This window comes from Palaemon carinicauda, chromosome 19 (genome assembly GCF_036898095.1).
Source record: "Palaemon carinicauda isolate YSFRI2023 chromosome 19, ASM3689809v2, whole genome shotgun sequence".
In the NCBI taxonomy this organism is placed as follows: domain Eukaryota; kingdom Metazoa; phylum Arthropoda; class Malacostraca; order Decapoda; family Palaemonidae; genus Palaemon; species Palaemon carinicauda.
Window position 1 is genome coordinate 89,472,181 of NC_090743.1, and position 20,000 is coordinate 89,492,180.

Below are 20,000 nucleotides of genomic sequence, written 5' to 3' on the forward strand. Positions count from 1 at the left end.
TTCTCTGTTGCCCGGCGAAATAACTTCACCTAACTTTGTTCTGGTTGGGAGGAGGTTAGCAAGTATTGCCAATATTGCTATCTAATAGACAACTCTTAGTTAGGATGAGCTTTCCTAACGGCTGAGTGTGTCTCCTGCTAGAACGAAGTCTATAGGACCCTTATTCCTTCCCCACCTCTCTTTCTTTTATTTTCTTTTAGCCGCAGTCCTACTTCCGTACCTAGTATAGGTTAGGATGGAGGACAGGCTCAGCTCTCTGCCGGCCGGCACTACGTGTCGGCCGGCAGAGACCCTTTTTTCTTTGCAGAGTGATCCCCAGACCTCCCTTGGTCTCCCTTCCATGTCCGTCGGTAGAGCTCGGCAGACTATGGATTCTTTGGAAGCCTGAATGTTACATTCTCCCCTTCCATAAGTTCACTCTTTCTGGATGGAAGGTCGTATGGTATGCCGCCCTATAACCTTACATCCATACTTTTTCTCTGACTTTTGTGTTGCACCCCTATCCCGGCTGCCGGCTTGACAGCCGACAGCCGGGAAGGTAGAGGTTCTCTGATTCTTGGCTACTGTCGGCGGCATGGTTTTATTACCTTTGCCGGCCGGCAGTGGAATCACAGCCCGAATTCGCTGGCCGATACGATTACCGGCCGGCAGCTGGGTTTTAGTGTTTTCAGCCATCGGCTGGCAATGATTGCCGGCCGGCACACAGTCGCGAATCAGTGGGCTGCTGCCTATTAGTTAAAGATAGTATATCTTTGATCTATAAAGGGGTAGTTGGCGGCGGCACGTACGCCGGCACGTACCGGCTTGTGCTGGCCGGCAAAATAACATGCGATGTACAGTAGTTGCTATATTCGTAGTGTAGTACACACTGCATTAGTAGAAACTGCTGTACAGAGTTTGTGATAACACTAATGTTCTTCATCATACTTAATGTTATCTTATACAGCCTTTTGTTGAGACCGTACTTTATATAGAAAGTGAGTTCTTTCTGTATTCTTTCAATCCCGTATATTAAAACTACACATTAAATTTCTGTTTAGGAAATTACATAAGGTATTCTAGTATAGAATTAACCCTAGTTTTAATATTTTGGGAGGTTACAGCAATTGACTTAACAGGAAATACAAGTATGTGTCTTTCCTTCTTTCTTTTATAGCTTTTCTATATAAGCTAAATGTTTCAATATAAGTGAAAAGCCTTCCTTTGATACTCATGGATTTTTCTTCTCTTTACAGGAGGACCATCCGAAGTGCGGGAGTGTGTTCTGTAATGTCCGCAGTAAGAACTTCTGTGGACATCATTATTGCAGGAGGCACGCAGCATGCACAGCCTCCAGAGGTGTTCTCCGCTATTGGGACGCTTAGGTTTGTACAGTTTGTTCTAACCTGATTATCGAGGCTTTTGACGACCCTAAGTCAACAGAGTCAAGGGATGCTGCCAGGGAAACGTTACGATCCTGGGTGAGGGGTTTTCAGAAAAACACCTCAGGTCCCTACCTTCCTAATGAGAAGATGAGGGCCTACCTTTTCCCTAAAGCATCGGCTGATGCAATCATCCCCAGCCTCAGGTGGAGATACCAATTGCCCTGAATCCGGTAAATTCTGAAGTCTCAGCCGCCCTTCAAGACATCCAAGTGGACGATAGGATGTCGGAGGTGTCGGATTCTACTAAGAAGGACCTTCTAGGAGAAGGTCAGGAGGAGGAGCTGTTTCAGACTCCTCAAGTAGAAGAGCAAGAAATCGACGAAGTGTCGGTTACGTCGGTTCCGGACACAGAACCGGTTCCTTCTACATCGTGTGCTATCCCAGATGAACTGGGATGGACTCTTTCTTCCATTGTTGAGATGATCCAACAAATTCAAAGGAAGAATGATGAGAAGGAAGCTACAATGAAACTGGAGTTACGTAGACTTGCAGCATCACGTGGGCCTCAGAAGCGGCACATCGTAAAGGATCTTCCCTTGTGCTCGAATACCAATCCTTGGAAGTATGCCGAACACATGCCAGTGACAACCAGGGAGATCGTGATCTCAGAAAAGTTGGGAGCAATTCCCCTGGAAGAAGTGGAATTTTGGCCCAACAATGATTTTTATCCGGACTGCTATGTCCGTCTTAGGAAGGAGCCAGCCTTAAAGGAGGAGACGGAGCCGGAGGTCATAGTTTTTGACCATAGTAAAGATCAGACTTTACTATCGAGCTCGATGAAAGAGAGGGGCTTCACTAATTCAAAGGTGCCTGCCTTGAGTAGAAGCTTCCCTCCTTTGTGGCCTCTCCTACCAGACCCTTTCCCTTCCTGGAAAAGGGATATAAGGCAGCCTTAAATGTGGTGGAGGCAGGGAAACCATGCCCCTCCTTGGAGGAGTGCAAGCTGTTACCTCTGACCTGGCCCTTGGACCAAGAAGACTGGAAGGACGTACACCTTACCTTCTCAGTCGGGAAACTAGAAGCTGATATTGCTGAACGACAGTTCGGTGAGGAACTTCCAAAGCTGTCGGAGTTTCTCTTGCGCAGAGAGCAAGAGACGAAAAAAAGACTTCCAGCATCGATGTCGTTGCAATCAACACTAGAAACAATGGCAAGTGACCCCAAGAACCAGAACATGTTCATGGTTGTGGCCAAAACCCATCTGGCCACAGTTACGAAGGATTTCTATAGCTTTATTAAAGCTAGGAGAGCCTGTAGAGAGTTCGTGTTCGCCTCGGTTGCGGTGAGGCACGAACCGAGGAAACTGATCTCCTCTCGTATTTGGGGTAAAGACCTCTTTCCCAATAAAGTGGTTAAAGAGGTAGTAGACAAAAGGCCTAGGCCATCCTCTCGGCCGGCTAAACCATACCGACAGCAACATCAACAACAACTTCCTGTGACTGCGGTGCCTCAGACGGTGGCACAACCTCCAACCACGTACCAGCTGGTACCTCAACAAACGGCGACCCTGTCACCAGTTCTTAACCCAGCCTCCAAAAAGCAGCCTTCTTCCTTTTGTTCGAGAGCCAGACATAGCCCCAAGGATTTTCACGAAAGATCGCGAACGCAGCCGTCCATCAGTTATGCCTAAAAGGGGTTCAAGTAGTAGCCTACTTGGACGACTGGGTGGTGTGGGCAGCATCCAGGACAGTATGCATGCAAGCTTCTAAGATAGTGATCCAGTTCCAGGAACATCTGGGATTCAAGATCAACATCAAAAAGTCTCGTCCTTTTCCAGCTCAAAAATTTCGGTGGTTGGGAATCCAGTGGAATTTGGAGTCACATCGAATTTCCATTCCTAGTAAGAAGAGGAAAGAAATAGCAGGATCTGTCAAGAGACTATTGAAATCCAAACGGATATCAAGACACGAACAGAAGAGAGAAAATATGCATCAAACGCGAAGAAATGGCACCTGTCAGCAGTTCACATTCAAGAGTTCCGCAATGTGACAGCGGACGCTCTATCTAGGTTTACACCAATAGAGTCAGAATGGTCCCTTGACGCAGGATTGTTCTCCTTCATCTCGAGTCAAGTCCCAGAGCTGCAGATAGGCCTCTTTGCGACGAAAGACAACAAGAAAATAGTTTGTTACGTGTCCCCTTACGAGGATCCGTTAGCGGAGGCAGTGGATGCTATATCCCTGGGCTGGATCAGATGGTCCTGTATCTATCTGTTCCCTCCGCACACCTCCTTTTGAAGGTCCTCGATATGCTGAGATTCTTCAAAGGGAAAGCTGCAATAGTGGCCACAAGTGGCCAAATAGCGTGTGGTTCCCTCTGGCATTGGAACTATGATTAAAATTCGTTCCGCTACCGGATCCAACACTGTCTCGGCGAGTACAGAAGTCGACTGTCTTCGCTCCATCACAGAAAACACGGAACCTACATCTCATGATTTTCTCTCCTTAACGATGAGAAAAGGATTCGGTGTTCAAAAGTCAGTTTAGACTTTTGAAGGAAACCAGAAGACAGTATGAGGCTTCAGGGAAGAAATAGCTATCCTTTGTCAAGGTGAAGAAACTGAAAGAAATCCCGACAGATTCCTATTTATCATTCTTCATTCTCCTTCATGAGCAAGGTTTAGCAGCCTACACAATTCTATTGTTCAAGCCTGCCTTGACAAATCAGATACCATATGCCTTACAGGTCGACCTTTCTAACGACGTTCTTAATGAACTAGCCCTTCAGCGCTTCCAAAGACCATTTGCTTGGTCATTAGATATGATTCCTCATTGTGTATAAATAATGAACAATGAGGAATGGGCTTAGAAGGTTTTGAATTTAAGTCATATTTCTGTTTGTACTCGCCTTGGGGACCAGAGTTAGTGAATAGTGGCTCTCTCTACAGAGGAAGACCACGTCCAGTTCTTGGAGGGAGAACTGATTCTATTTCCAGACCCAACGTTTCTTACCAGGAACAAGCTACCCACCAACAGGTGGGGTCCCTAGAGAATCTGCCCTCTGAAGGAAGATGCATCTCTATGTCTAGTGGAGTGCCTAAAGGTCTATCTTCATAGAACTTCAGACTTTATGAGAGGACAGCTGTCCAGAAGAGAAACCCCGGGTTCAAAGTTATCTATAACTAAGGGCAAAATTCACCCGTGTTATTCGCAGAACGGATCCAGACAGTATACCCGTTAGTCATGATCCGAGGAAAGTTGCCTCCTCCATTAAATTTCTTTAATTATATGGACTTAGAACATCCTTGTTTGCACACCGGCTGGTAGTCATCCAAGGCGTTCTTTATGCACTATGCGAAGCAAGTGGAGCAACTTATGAGATCTGTGGTAGCAGCAGGTAGAATTCTTTAACCTGCTGTTTTAAGTCTGCGAGGAACAGTGTAATTAATTTGGGACGATTAATTAGGAGGGTGCACGTGTAGTCACTGTATGTTACTACACGCTGAGCGATAGGCCACGAAAGTGTCCATACGAACTGTTCCATTGACGTCGGTAATCTATAGCATAAAACGGACACTTGTGCCAAGTGTTTTTTACGCTAGTGTATGTAAACAGTATACAGACTATATCATTATTATTAATAATTCTATTGAAGTGGCAAATCTGTTTCCTAGTAGATGAAACAAATTTTTCTGTTGGCTGTTTTTCTTTATGCTTTTACGCATATCATCCACATTATATAAATTTTATAAATGTAATCTGATATGTTCGTTTATTAAATTTTTTGCCCACACTCATTTTATTAGAAAAGTACTGAGCAACCTTGGATAGGTACGCTCCTCGGACACCCCTTTAAGGGTATACTCGGTCATGCGCGACCCCGACTCCGAAAAAAAATCGGGAAAAATTTAGTTATGCATCAATCTGTATTGTTTGACTTGCTAAAAATACTTCAAAGAATGCTAAAAACTACTGAAAATATAAATGATACCCATCTACAAAATAACTATTTATTAGAAATATATTAAAAATTTAAGTATACAAAAAAAAGACGACATAAATATTCACAAAAAAATAGAAATATACATATACACATAAATCCCTTTAGGGACACCTTCTTAGATGGCAAAGCAACAGCGTGTAATTGCTGGAAATGAGTTGGACCCATAGAAGTCAAGATCTGAAATGAGAAAAAAAGGGTAACTTTTTTTGGCCAAAAATATTTGTCCAAATTTCATGAATTTTTTGGGGTACCCAAATGAAATAGGAAGAGGCTAATTTTTTTTATAGAATAAACTCATATTATCCTAGAACAGAAATACATAATAAAATGTGCACTAAGATGTAATTTACTGTTATATCAGGGGCGAAATCTAAAGGTCATTTTTTGCCGGCCTAGTTTCACAATGTAAATTTCTTATGAAAATCATTTTATCTCCTATAAAATATAATATTTATGCATTAAAATATACCAAAATATCACGAATTCTATACAGAACAAGAATATATAGAGATATGCCAACTTACTTTTCGGGTATGTCAACAAAATGGCCGCAGACCGCAACAACTCTTACAGCCCAATCTACCACTTGAAATGAAGAATGGGTATGCAAGCTCCATATTATCAACAACATCTATTTTTAACTTCATTAGAAGTGTGTTGATGACATCCATGCTGAGGGAATACTGCCTGCTGGTCATTATTGAAGATAAATTCAAAATAAATAGAAAAAAAATCAGAAATTTGCAAAAAATAGAAAAAAATCAGAAATTAGCATTTGAGGGAAAATGGACCTCATGGCAATATATGGCATCTAAGCCAAAACCAATGTCATGTAAGTGGTAGACACACCATCCACCCACACTTTCCAACTATAAAGAACCAAACAAGTATCAACACTGTTCGACAATTTATAATCATGTAATAACTTTGTTGTTTGATCACTTACCCCTTTAAAGGTATTTCAGGGTCGAAGTCGACCCCTGGGGGGGGGGGGGGTAAAAAAACGGGGAAGGAGGGAAGTTAGACGAAAATCAGTCCTAAAGCAGACAATGGCATGTAGACTAGTCACCCCTTGCAGGTCGATCACTTCCATATTCGAGACAGCTGATGATATATGGGGAAAAACAGGTTTTGAAAATGCTGTAGGGGTCATGTACGACCCATCATACCTTTCCAGGGTTAAGATTAAAATATGGATATTTTTATCATGGTATGTCTTTCGAGACTGTTCCCTGATTCAAGCAAAAGTCCACTCACTCTAACCCTTCCTTGGAAGGGTTGACGTGGTACCCTAACGGGTTGGTGGCAAAGAGGCAAAATTTGTTTTTATGCGGATACAACCATTATACAATAGTCACTAAGAGTGGTCACTTTGGGGAAGGTGTCACCTTCTATGCGCTTTCTTACTATTACAAGTAGTGTGAAGACTCATACTGGTAAAAGAGTTTTATTGTTTCAAAACTATTATTTTACTGTCACTGGAGTCCTATAAATCCTATAAAAATCCCCAACTGCAAAGGCTCACTTCCCTTGTCAGTACTATCCACTGAAGAGGTCAAGGTAGAAAAAAGTTCAAAAACACTGTTTTACAAGTTCAGTAAAATGAAAAATTTAAATAATAGATTTTGTTTTTAGATTGATAATATGGAAATGAAAATATGCATAATATAACCATATTTCAATATAGATTATGTAGTGAGGGCTCTTTAGTGATATAAAAAATTATATTCTGGTGTAACAAAGAACATTACAAAATTTTATTTTAAAAAAGAAATTTATACTCAAAATTGGGTTTTTGAACTAAATATCACCTTACATTCACCCCTCCTTATCTGCAGATTCTCTCTTTGCGATTTCACCATTTAGTGACATAGAAAACTATATAACCTATGAAATAAAAGATCACATATTTGCGGGTTTGAGTGAAGTACTATCGCAGTGTGGCGAAGGCAAACCAACCCGGCTTGCTTCGTGCCACTTCCCTCTTCACTAAGAACCACATCCCATCTCTTGTGCTTCATGCGTCCTGGCATGCACATCTCCTGCATCATCATTTCACCGACATTTCTTTTCCTTTGTTTGATGATGAGGCCCACAAAGCGAGCTCTTTCTACTTCCGAAGTGTCTTCTAAATGGCAGAGGAAGGTAATGACCCTTGACAAAAAGGTTAAAGTGTTGGACAAGTGTAAGGAAGGGATAAATACACTGTCGTTGGAAGATTTTTTGGCATGAATGGGAATAGCGTAAGATACATAGAGAAGAATACAATGAAAATTCGTGCTTCTGTGGGTGCTAATACCCCTCGCAGTGCAAAGTTCGCGTCTAAAGTGTGGGAAAAGTGCATAATGGAGAATGGAGAATGCCCTTTTTATGTGGATCGAGGACCAGCATGGCAAGGGCATCGCCATTGACTCGCTCATCATCCGGGAGAGAGCCAAGTCTCTTATCCATCTTTCCACATATTATGATTCCCAGCTGTCCAGTAACCAAGATGCCATGACCCGGCAGAAGCCTTCCCAAGCCACCAAATGTTGGTTTGATAGGTTTTAGCAGTGTTTAGGGATGAAAAACCTGAAGATTACTGATGAGTCAGCTAATGTTGACCATGAGGCAGTGGCATGTTTCCAAGACGAGCTTCAAAAGCTCATCGTGGAGAATGTGTACAAGCCAGAACAAGTGTGGAATATGGATAAAACTGGTAAGTTACTGTTAGTTTATATAGTTAACTTGTTAAGATCTTGTCTAATTTTACCTTAAAATTTGACTCAGCATAGAGACACGTGTTTGCATTAGATATCGTCCAAACCTGTAGTTCTGGTCATTTCAATCATTTTATGGTCCTTCTTTACCTGCACAATTATACATACTGAACTGTGTTTGATTTATTATTTAAATGTTTGCTCTTTGACTGTATGTATACGTAAATAAGGTTTAAATCTTGTTTAATATTCTTAACATAGAGACATGTTTCTAACTTAGATGCGTTCAGTATGGTTATATGAATCTATAGTTTTCATAATTTGAATGATTTTTTTGTACCTTCAGTTCCTCTACATGATGTAGTGTATTGAATCTATTATTTAAATGTTTGCATTTTGGGGGTATGTTTGCATAATTAATCTTAAAAATTTTTTTTCATTTCCTTTCATCGAGACACGTGTCTGCCATAAATGCATGCAGTGCGGTTGTATGAATCTATAGTTTTGTCCATTGGAATTAAAGGTATTTTAATTTTAAATATTTATATTTTTTCTAAGATTTCTTTTGGAAGATGCCTCAAAAAGCATTCATTGCCAAGGAGGAATGTCGCTCTCGATGTTTTAAAGCAGCAAAGGACAGGTGGACTAACGTTACCTATTTTTCCTTGTTTCTCTAATTTAAGTGCGGATAAGAATTAACTTTATATTTTTTTTTATTCGAATATACTGACTGTAGATAATACTGTACTACGGTACTTATTAATCATGTATATTGTGATAAATGTGGCTCTTTCTGTGTTGGCTTTATTTACAAGTCAGCAAGGCCCCATGCACTTTAGCATCAGAACATGCATTTGCTGCCTGAGTATTTGATGCATAGCAAGAAGGCATGGGTGATGAAGGAGCTTTTCCAAAGCTGGTTCCAGCACTGCTTCTTGCCAGAGGTGAAAGAATAACTTGAGAGGAACATCATGGAGTTTAAGGTCTTTCACACCCTTGACAACACTCCCTGACATCCATCCTCCGTCGAGGGGATGATCGCTAACATTCAAGTGTTGTTCTTTCATCAGAACACTACTGCCCTCATGCAGTCTATGGACCAGGGGTTAATGAATAGCTTTAAGGCCCTCTACAGCCGACATGTAAGGACTCAACTCCAAGATGCTAGCAATAAAGACCCTGAGCTCAACATGAAGTTCTACTGGAAAAAAATTCCCAATAGCCGACTGTTTGTTTGTTGTCAAGCATTTCCATTATGATGTCATCTCAGAAGCAGTTAATGGCTGCTGGAAGCATGTGTGGCTAGGGTGCGTTGAAGACTTTGGCGGCTTCAGTCCTGACAAAGGTAGTGGCTTGGAGGAAGTGGCTGAGGATGACTTCTAGGAGTTACTAGATGGTTGTGACCAGGAGCTGACTGAGGAGGACCTAGCTGAATTAGTTTAAATGAGGAAGAAGAGGAGGCCAATAAAGCAGACAAGGAGTAGGAAGGCATCCCGCTTGAAAAGTTGGCAAAGGTATCACGGTTGGTGAAAGAGGCGAAACAGAAAATTTACAGCCATCATTCATTGGTGCAGTCCCTGAAAATCATGTGTGTGTTAGATGATGCTTTCGCTGACTACAAAAGTGTCTTGAATGAGATGAAAAAGTTGACGAAGCTGCTTCCCATTATAATGTTTTTCCAACGTCGCGAGAAACAGCCTCTTCCACCCGCCGAGCCCACTCCCAACCGGGACCCTGAGCATCAACTATCACCATCTCCTCCTCAAGCCACAGAATCTCCTGCCCCTGAAACCACTCCAGCAACTGCTCATCCAGAATCCACAATGCTGCTGAGCTATAATGATTGCATAAATGTTCCCACTGCCCTGTCAGAATGATAAGATAATTTTCTACGGATATTTTTTCCATTTGTACTGTTAATTTTTAGTACAGTTCAATATTTATAATGGTCACTAGTATGTTAATCGATTGCACAAAGGCAATGAACAGTGAGTTGGTAGAATTGGGAGTTATCCCATACTAGGACATGTTCCTCGCACCAAGATACGTTACTAAACCCCAACAAATAATGAGGGCTGACTCTACATCTACTTTAGCTAATCTACAAGTGACTTCTGTTTCAGAAAAATAAACTTCATACCATTTACATAGTGCGATACAACAGTAGTCAATCTCTCTCTCTCTCTCTCTCTCTCTCTCTCTCTCTCTCTCTCTCTCTCTCTCTCTCTCTCTCTCTCTCCTTCATAATATTTTTTACTAGAAAGACGTACAGTCATAAAGCAGAATACAAATGTGTTGATAAAAATTATTTATTCATAAAATTACATTAAAAGACGCAGCAAAATAAAGAAGAAAATGGTTCCATTTCTGAGAGCTATTATGAAAATACAAAAAAAAAAAAGTGACATTAATGCAAATAAAAGTAATTGATTCTGATAGCCAGATAATTCCAAGGATTAATAGTGAGAGAGAGAGAGAGAGAGAGAGAGAGAGAGAGAGAGAGAGAGAGAGAGAGAGAGAGAGAGAGAGAGAGAGAATTGAATACTTTAGTGTGAAAAGTTATCCAACTATCGTTATTATTTCTCAGTACCGAAAACAATCTTTAAACGATTCAAAAGAAATGAGAAATTTCCTGTTGCTGATCATATCTCCACTTTGAAAAAAAAACTCTGTACCTGGAGCAGCTTCTCTTCCAAAATTTGCAATAGAGAAGTAAGATCAAGAGGTGAAATCTCACCTCTTGAGATCGATCCTGTGAGCGTTCTTGGTTGTCTGTCTGAAGGACACAATGGGAACAAAGACATTTCTAATTCTGTCTTTAGACCGTTCCTACTGTACTTACCAAATCGTTGCCTCTGAGGACCCTAACTTATATACAAAATAGATTTTAATGTTTTATAATAACGCAAAACTAGAGGTGGGTATTCCAAAGGTCACCGTTGAACAAATTTAAAATAATTGACGACACAATTTCCGCAAAACAGCATATTTACAATTCGTTAGGATGAATTATTCAGCACAAAAGCTTTCATATAAAGCTTCAATTTGGTCGTTTTGTGCAATGTTAATTGTGAGAATGCTGAAGCGGTATCAAATTCGTTACCTCTAGTGAGCATTTAACATATTGAAGATAAGTTGGCATGAACTTAGTAACGTTGAAATATAATTCATTACAATGCTAGAAGGTTCTAAATTTCAAAATCTAATCTAGAGTCCCTAAAGTCGTCTCAAACGAACTAATTAAATCCTTGTTCAGGTTGCTTGATTAATTTCGTGTTTCAGAGCCAGTTTACTTCTGTGAAATGCAATGGTTTTGGATTTCTTGTCTTACAGTGGTGGTTATAGTGCTTTTATATTCAATTTACTCTCTCTCTCTCTCTCTCTCTCTCTCTCTCTCTCTCTCTCTCTCTCTCTCTCTCTCTCTCTCTCTCTCTCTCTCTCTCTCTCTTATAGATTTTTGCATTTTAAGGAAAAAATATGGTCCATTCATCACGGAGAAAATAGGAATCTTTTCTTTTATAATTTTATGTTTTCAGCATTGCTTTATTTTGTATAGAAGAAAAATTCTTATCCATTTAAGCCAATTATTATCATTAAATGAAAGGCTTTCAATTATGTATTATATCTTTCTATCTCTCTCATCGTGGCACTGGAAAATCCACTCAGCAGACAGGCCTGAGGAACTAAGTTTAACCATCAGACCGGACGATGTTTAACAGATGGGTGCGTTTCTAGCCATTCATTAAGCCTTTGATAACCTAAGATGCAAATTAGGTATGTAAATGTTATGCGTTGCAACTCTGGTGGATAGAGGCAGATGTGGAGAGAAGAAAATAAACGACATTGTCTATCTTCGTCATTTATCATTTTTATTCTTATCATAGAGAGGATAAAACCAATCAAAAGTTATTCAACAAAAATGTCTATTCCATGCCATCATAACTATTCAGAGAAGAATGAATTTCTTTTTGAAAGCATTTATGGCAGTAGTCCTGATGTTATGATCTTGGAGCTACAGTAAGTGAATTTTAAATAACATGAAATGTTCAAACGATTTGAGGTACTTGTGGTGTAGTGCTACCCAGCCTTTAAACAAAACAGACCTTCTAACGTTCCGTAGGTGATGGGTATGAAAGGGGGCGCCACCCGGAAACTCTCAAAAATTGGATTCAAATAACACAAATGTACAGTTAGAATCAAAAGAACGCAGACACTCAGGGGAAATCTTTCGTCAGATATCTCTAGTGTCCCAATGACGAAGCAGACTTAGTTTTACTCTTCTTACTACCTCTACGAAATGTGCGGAGCGTACTCCAACCTTATCGAGAGACAGTAAAGGGCGGTCTTTGTTAGCAAAAGCATTAAAATGTTACAAATCGAGTTGCCATATTTCATTCTCTGTTATCATTTGACGTCTCGAATTCCCACTTCAAATAATGATTACACAAACACACACACACACATATATATATATATATATATATATATATATATATATATATATATATATATATATATATATATATTTATATCTATCTGTGTATATATATATATATATATATATATATATATATATATATATATATATATATATATATATATATATATATATATATATATATATATATATATATATATATATATATATACAGTAAATGTTATATGTATATATATATATATATATATATATATATATATATATATATATATATATATATATATATATATATGTATACATACATATATATATATATATATATATATATATATATATATATATATATATATATATATATATATATATATATATTTATATATAAGGTTTGATGTTGTAAAATATTAATAAAAAACAACACCATACATGAGTTATACCGTCTAAAAGACATTCAGACCACGAACTTGAGACCTTTATGCAAATGCCCATTTCATTAATTTTGGAAAAGGTTTTTTTTAGTGTCTGCCAAAGGATCAGGTGCCAGATGCCAGAATCTGCCGAACAATGGAAGCCCCACAGTATTGATATGGTGGTAAATACTGTGTTTATAGGGAACAGTTGGCGTTTAACGAAGTTCTGGATGGAAAACTTCTAGGTACGACGTGAGAAGGTGGGCGTAGGCGTCCATGAGTGTGTTGATGTGGAGAGCGAGGTCAAAGGAGGCGTGTTGAAGATTTTTTTAGAGGAGGACCAATCCGAGTTGACTAACCGACGGTGAACTGCATCAACCAGATGATGGAAATTTGAGAGGAAATCCACACTGAGGACTGGCAATGTAACATTAGCAACATAAAGCTTCCAGTTATATTTGGTGCTTCCAAACAATAATGTGAGGGTTTTTATAACTATGGGTGGGTATCGCAGGTCTGTAGGTCACTACCAGAGGGATATCAGCAGACTTAGACAGACTATGTCATGTCCTGGAGAGTGGCCTGAGAATGTTTAGCACCCGTGTCTACCAAAAATACCACACATGTACTTGCATCATGTAAATAGAAAAGATTAGCTGCAGGGGAGGCCACCTCCACAAGTGATTGGCTACTTACACGTTTTTCAGTCACACAACCATTTGCACATACTTCACAGCAGCTATAAATCTGAAGTGGTATTAGCCTAACTGTGGCCCATGGGTGACAGTAAGTAGCTGGAAAGGTTGTTGGTTGGGGCAAAAACGAGAGGTGGTATTTGTGGGTGTTGGGTGGCTTTGTCGCCACTCTGGTACTTCATGGGGTTGGCGTTTATGTCCTACCATATTCACGTCAACTTCTGTTGATGTTGAATAGTTGTCCTCTATGTCAGGAGTGGAGGCGTTCCATAAGGGCGTCCAAAATATCGACACTGGGGACGGCAGCACGTACAGGTTCGGATAGGCACCATGCCCAAAGAGTACATAGTAGATTCACTTCATGAAAAGTAGGTTGTAGATGAGCAATAATGGTCCTTTTGCTCGATAACGAGTGAAACCCTTTGGTCCCCAAAAATTGTTTAGAAAGCTGAAAATGTTTGGCTTGATTGACAGCTGGCAATGGTGAGTACTGTTCCAGTAAGAACATTTTGAGGGTGACGTACGCTATTGGGGTGTCCACTTGGTCGCAAAGTCAATGTGATATTTCTGGGAGAGTGTCCCTGGTGGTCACTGTAAGAACGTAATCTGCTTTGATGCTTAAGAGAGTCACGCCCTTAATGCAAAACTGGACCTCGGCACACCTAATCCAGGTGAATGCCTCTGAACTGGCGAAAGGCCATTGTTTCAGAGGGTGTCGCATTGATAGTAGAGTCAGTGTCGAAGGGGGCCATCATCAAACAGTAACATAGAGAAGTGCTGAGGAAGGTGTGAGGGAGCTGGACACCAATGTGTGAGATGATAATTGAGAGGTGAGCTGAATGCAACTAACTTTATTAAACAGTCATCGAGATTAAATACTAGGATTTATGAGCAACAACGTCACAAAAATTCAAACAAAATTAAACATGACCTATCAGTTTTATACAGGTTTGCTTATTAACAATACAGGGAGGGTTGAGTGATAAGATAAAAAGCAAAACCGTTACAATGTACGAGCGTGTATGAAACACGTGCGGTACAACATTAACAGGGGCGCTTACTTTGGTCCTGGCATATGAAAAAATAAAGGGGTTACCAGCTGTAATATTATTTGTTATATCTGTGATATCTTTTATGTGAGGGAGTTTTGTCTTATTTTTACAATCTGTTTGATTGGTAATGCATATGAGGGAGTTTTATTTTATTTTTGAAATCTCTTTGATTGGTAATGCATATGAGGGAGTTAATTTTATTTTTGAAATCTCTTAATATGTGTATTGGGTTTGTTAACGGGCTTTTCTATTGTATACATATGGTAGAGTAATTGAGTAAGTTGTTTACGGAGGATTTCCAATTCTTTATTTATGTAGGTTTGGGAACACATTCTCAATATTCTAAAAGAAAGATTGCAACCTATTCTGATCTTTACAGAAAGACCATGGTAACCGAGGAAATGAATGTAGAAAAAAGAAAAAGTTGGTTTTCTATGTACGTTGAAGTTGTATCTTCAGGATTCCTGTATAATCAATATGTTCCCCCCCACAAAAAAAAAAAAAAAAAAAAAAAATCCAGTTTCATCCAATTCAGTTATAAAATTTATGAGAGTGATGAAAACATTAAAATCTCCCCAGATATGCCCCCAAAACATCTATTTATGATTTTCAACTTTTCTAAGGATTTGATGTCGTTTCTATTGTTAATTGTTTTTCTTATACATTAGAATAAAAAAATTCATGTGAAATAGTTACGTGGCTCTTTCGTTAATTTCTTTAATTGGTGTCATCATTCAGAAGATATTGAGCTTTGTGGCATGCGTCTATTTGTCAAGAATAACGATTTTGTCGTCTTTATCGGATTTGGTGATAATGATGTCATCCGTTTGCGTTATGATAAAATTGCCTTATGAAACTTTCTGAATAGTGGAATTTTACTGTTATTGTTTCTAACACATTCAACAAATTAGTTTAAGACTAATTATTTTTACTGCTGACAGAGATAGAGATAAAAATGAATGGGACTTGATATATAAAGAATACCCAGAAAAGAAGCAAGTGTATAACTACTTAGTTATTATTAGGCTAGTTTATAGCAAGCTTGTTAATTCGTTAATTACATTTTATAAATAGAATCTCCGAATCTATCTAAAATATATGAAGGAAAATATTATAATTGATATGGAAATATGAGAATGATCGTTCATGGATCTTCACAAAACATAGCCCTGTTATCACCAATATTTAAAACAATCTCGTTCGATCCCAAGGGTCTGGGCACCAAAAATATATTATACTATGGCTCGTGTCTATTAAATAGATGAATAGCTAGCTCTTAAGATAAGTTCCTCTCATGTAGACATAAGAATATTATGTAAATTACATAAGATTTTCATTGTTAATTTCATCATATTCTTTATTCCAGTCAGTATATGTAAATTTACATTATTTTTAAGAATTAACTTTTTATTTCACGTAATTTTGTTGCGAAGTCTTACGTAAACTATTTGAGAGTCTGATGTGACAATACAAACTATGAGTAAGTTCTTATGTAATGTTCTTTTATCTTTTTATTAGGTATTCCGTCATGTTTGTGAGAGAATACGCAATATGCCACGTGCTCTGGAAAATTCCCGAAAAATCTGGTGATAAGATGTTATCTTTTTTTTATTTCGGGGTCCAAGGGTAGGGGGAGCTAGGTGACTGAGAGAGCGGTCTAGCGTTGCGTGAGTACTAGATCATTCTGCAAGTAGCTAAGTCTCATATTATAGCATCCCCAAGGTTGCATAGATACACATAGAGAATTCCAGCATTAAGACAACCCTCTATCTCCCTTTCACACGCAGCTCAGTGTATTGTTTTAGAAGTGTTCAGTGAAATATTGAAGATTTTGTGTGACAAGTTTTTGTAATCATAGTGAGTATTTAAAAAAATTCTCTTAGAGTTTTTGTAAACGGCCCTGTAGGAAGGTGATAGATTCTTGTGTTGTGATCTGGTTATCTGTTTTCATCAAGTGTCAAACTTAAATTTTTTATTCAGATTTAATTTCAAGTGAAACAATTGATTGTATAATTTTCATAAATGTTATTTGTTTTTTTTACTGTAAGGTTTGTTCAGATATAACAGTTCAAGTCAAGTTATATAAATTTCAGATTGTACCATTTTTGTCGTAATCTAAGTTTTTATTTTGTTTTTATGTAAATTTTTTCAAGGTGTTGTAATCTATATAGAATATATTTAATTTTTTGTAGAGAGTGTATTATTTCAATCATCAGTGTTTAATGCATATTAGCTCGTATCCTGTTAATGAACCGATGTTAGAGTTATTTGAATATTCATAATAATAATTACCCAGTAATGTTTTGAGTGTACTTAGGAGACCTTTGGATATTCAGTGTTTTATGTATTGCTGTCTGGGAATTGTTTAACTGTCTCAGAGTTGTTATATTAATATTTCAAAGAGTAACATATTTACTATAAAAGCAAACAGGTGTGTTTGGAACTAGAGAGGTTGTTTAGCTGGCCAGCCGTAATATCTATATTATTATATATATATATATATATATATATATATATATATATATATATATATATATATATATATATATATATATATATATATATATATATATATGTATATATATAAATATAAATATATAAATATATATATATATATATATATATATATATATATATATATATATATATATATATATATATATATATATATATATATATATATATATATATATATATATATATATATATTTATATATATATATATATATATATATATATATATATATATATATATATATATGTATATATATATATTTCTTTATATATATATATATATATATATATATATATATATATATATATATATATATATATATATAAACACTTGATAGGAGGGAGACTTTGACATCAAAGGATCTTTTCGCAGTCACAATCATTGACACACTAGCATTTCAAAGTATTTTCTCTCTCTCTCTCTCTCTCTCTCTCTCTCTCTCTCTCTCTCTCTCTCTCTCTCTCTCCTCCTACAATTGAGGACATACAGATTCTAGAATAAGGAAGAGAAAATATCATTCAAGGGTGTATTGACCGGAGATGGGGATTAGAAGACCCCTAGGTAGAAGGTTGGTCTGGGCAACATCCATCCGTTGGGATACTACGGCAAGAGAGTTATTGGGGCCCTTAACTTGCCAGATAGCACTAATTTAGATCCATTTCTCTGGTTACGAATAATGTCTCCTTAGCCTACACATACACCAAATAGTCTGGCCAACTCTTTACACATTTTCCACTGTCCTCATACTCCTGACAGCACCGAGATTGCTAAACAATTTCATCTTCACTCAAGGAGTTAACTACTGCACTGTAAATGTTCAGTGGCTACTTTCTTCTTAGTATGAGTAAAAGAGACTCTTTAGCAATAGTAAGAAGCTCTTCTAGGAGAAGGACACTCTAAACCATACCATTTTTCTCCAGTCTTGTGTAGTACCATAGCCATGGCACGATTAAGCCCTTTTGAGGCCTGAAGTGATTAATCCTTTGATGCCCCATACATATAACATTTGTGTAATTCAAAATATAAACATAATGAACCACACATAATTCCATCCATCGAAAAAAAAGCGCATAGTAAGAAAGGAAACAATGTTTATTATTGTATACTCTCACTTATATGTGAAAAGTGTTCTGATTTTTGTTTAAATGCAAAGTCTTTGATCAGATCCTCAAAATCGATCTTATGTAACATACTGTATATGCTTTCTATACTTTATAGAGGTAAGGCTTCCAGCCTGCCTTGTTGCATAGTTGTTCTGAAGGCACTTTTAATATGCTTCCACTGAGAAAATGAACATTCAGCTGAACAATGGGAGACCATTGATGTTTAGAATATACGAAAGCCAATGCCTGCATTAGTAAAGGCCCACTCAATGTCATCATCTACAAGTATTCTAAATAGTTCATCATCATTATCATCATCTCCTCCCACGCCTATTGACGCAAAGGGCCTCGGTTAGATTACGACAACCGTCTCTATCTTGGACTTTTAAATCAATACTTCTCCATCCATCATCTACTTTACGTTTCTTAGGCCTCAGCCTTGTAGGTCTGGGTCTTCCATATCTTCTCGTGTCTTTTGGAGCCCATTTGAACGTTTGGTGAACTAACCTCTCTATGGGAGTGTGGAGAACATGCCCAAACTACCTCCATCTACCTCTCACCATGATCTCATCCATATATGGCACTGGAGTAATCGCTCTTTTTATTCTTTTTTTTTTTTTTTACTGAACTTATGACGCTCTTATCAATAAAACTGCTGAAGTTCTAATGAGAACTTAGTGTTGAAATCCTCTGGATGAGATTCAATATGCTCTTGACAGCACTTAGAATCCCTTTCAGTGCTATGATGAAGGGTCATTGTGTGATTTTGGTACATCACTAAGAAATGAACATCTCGTGGCTGTTTCTTCAAGTATTTTTTTTTTCATCTGAGTTTCAGGTATGTCAACAATTGTATAAGACGTGGTGATAGGAAATTTATATCTGGTATTTAAATATACATCTGGTGCAACTCCGTCATTGGCTACCTTCTTTCTGATACGTTTGCGAGTTGTAGCTACCCTGTCTGTAGGGATTCCAGTTGTAGGATTTTTTTTTTCTTTTTAATAATTTTTCCCTTTATATGTAAACACTAACTTGTCTTTTTCATTATAAACCAGCCCCGCCGCCGGCCGGCACTTTGTGTTAATGAGCGTAGGAGAAGATGATGATGATGATGATGGTGTAAAAACTAACAAAAATTATATCTAATTTAGTATTTCTAAATATTTCCTCAAACCGAGTTTTTAGAAATATATTACTTGAAAATACCTAGATGCACCAGTTTGTGCTTGAAAACCTCGGAGAAACACTGAAATTTACGTTAGGTATGGCATAGCTAAACTAAGCATAAAATTGTAAAAGCATTGCAACTTCATTATACGATATGTTAAATTTGAATAAGGCATAAAAAATATATTTTTTATAGGTATAACCTCATCTTAACAGTCTAGGAAGCAGTCAAGTTTCAGCTAGTCTGCTAGAATAAGCTGTGAGGGAAATTGAATGCAGCCATTTCAAATCAGTTAACAGCAGTAACTCATGAAATGGTACGAAGTGGAATTCGATCACTTCCGATGGAGCCAACGTCAGCATTTGCCTCATGCAAGTTTCCAACCGCCTTTACTATCGTGTTGGCATATATACATATATTTTTTGCTTCGTTCTGACCGCAACTCTATTGGCCACTTCCCCTTGATACCCTAAGCACGCGCCTATTTTGCTCAATGGTTAATCCAGCCCTAGCCATAGCCCCTGTACCATTGTCTTTCACTCTCTTGGGGTAGA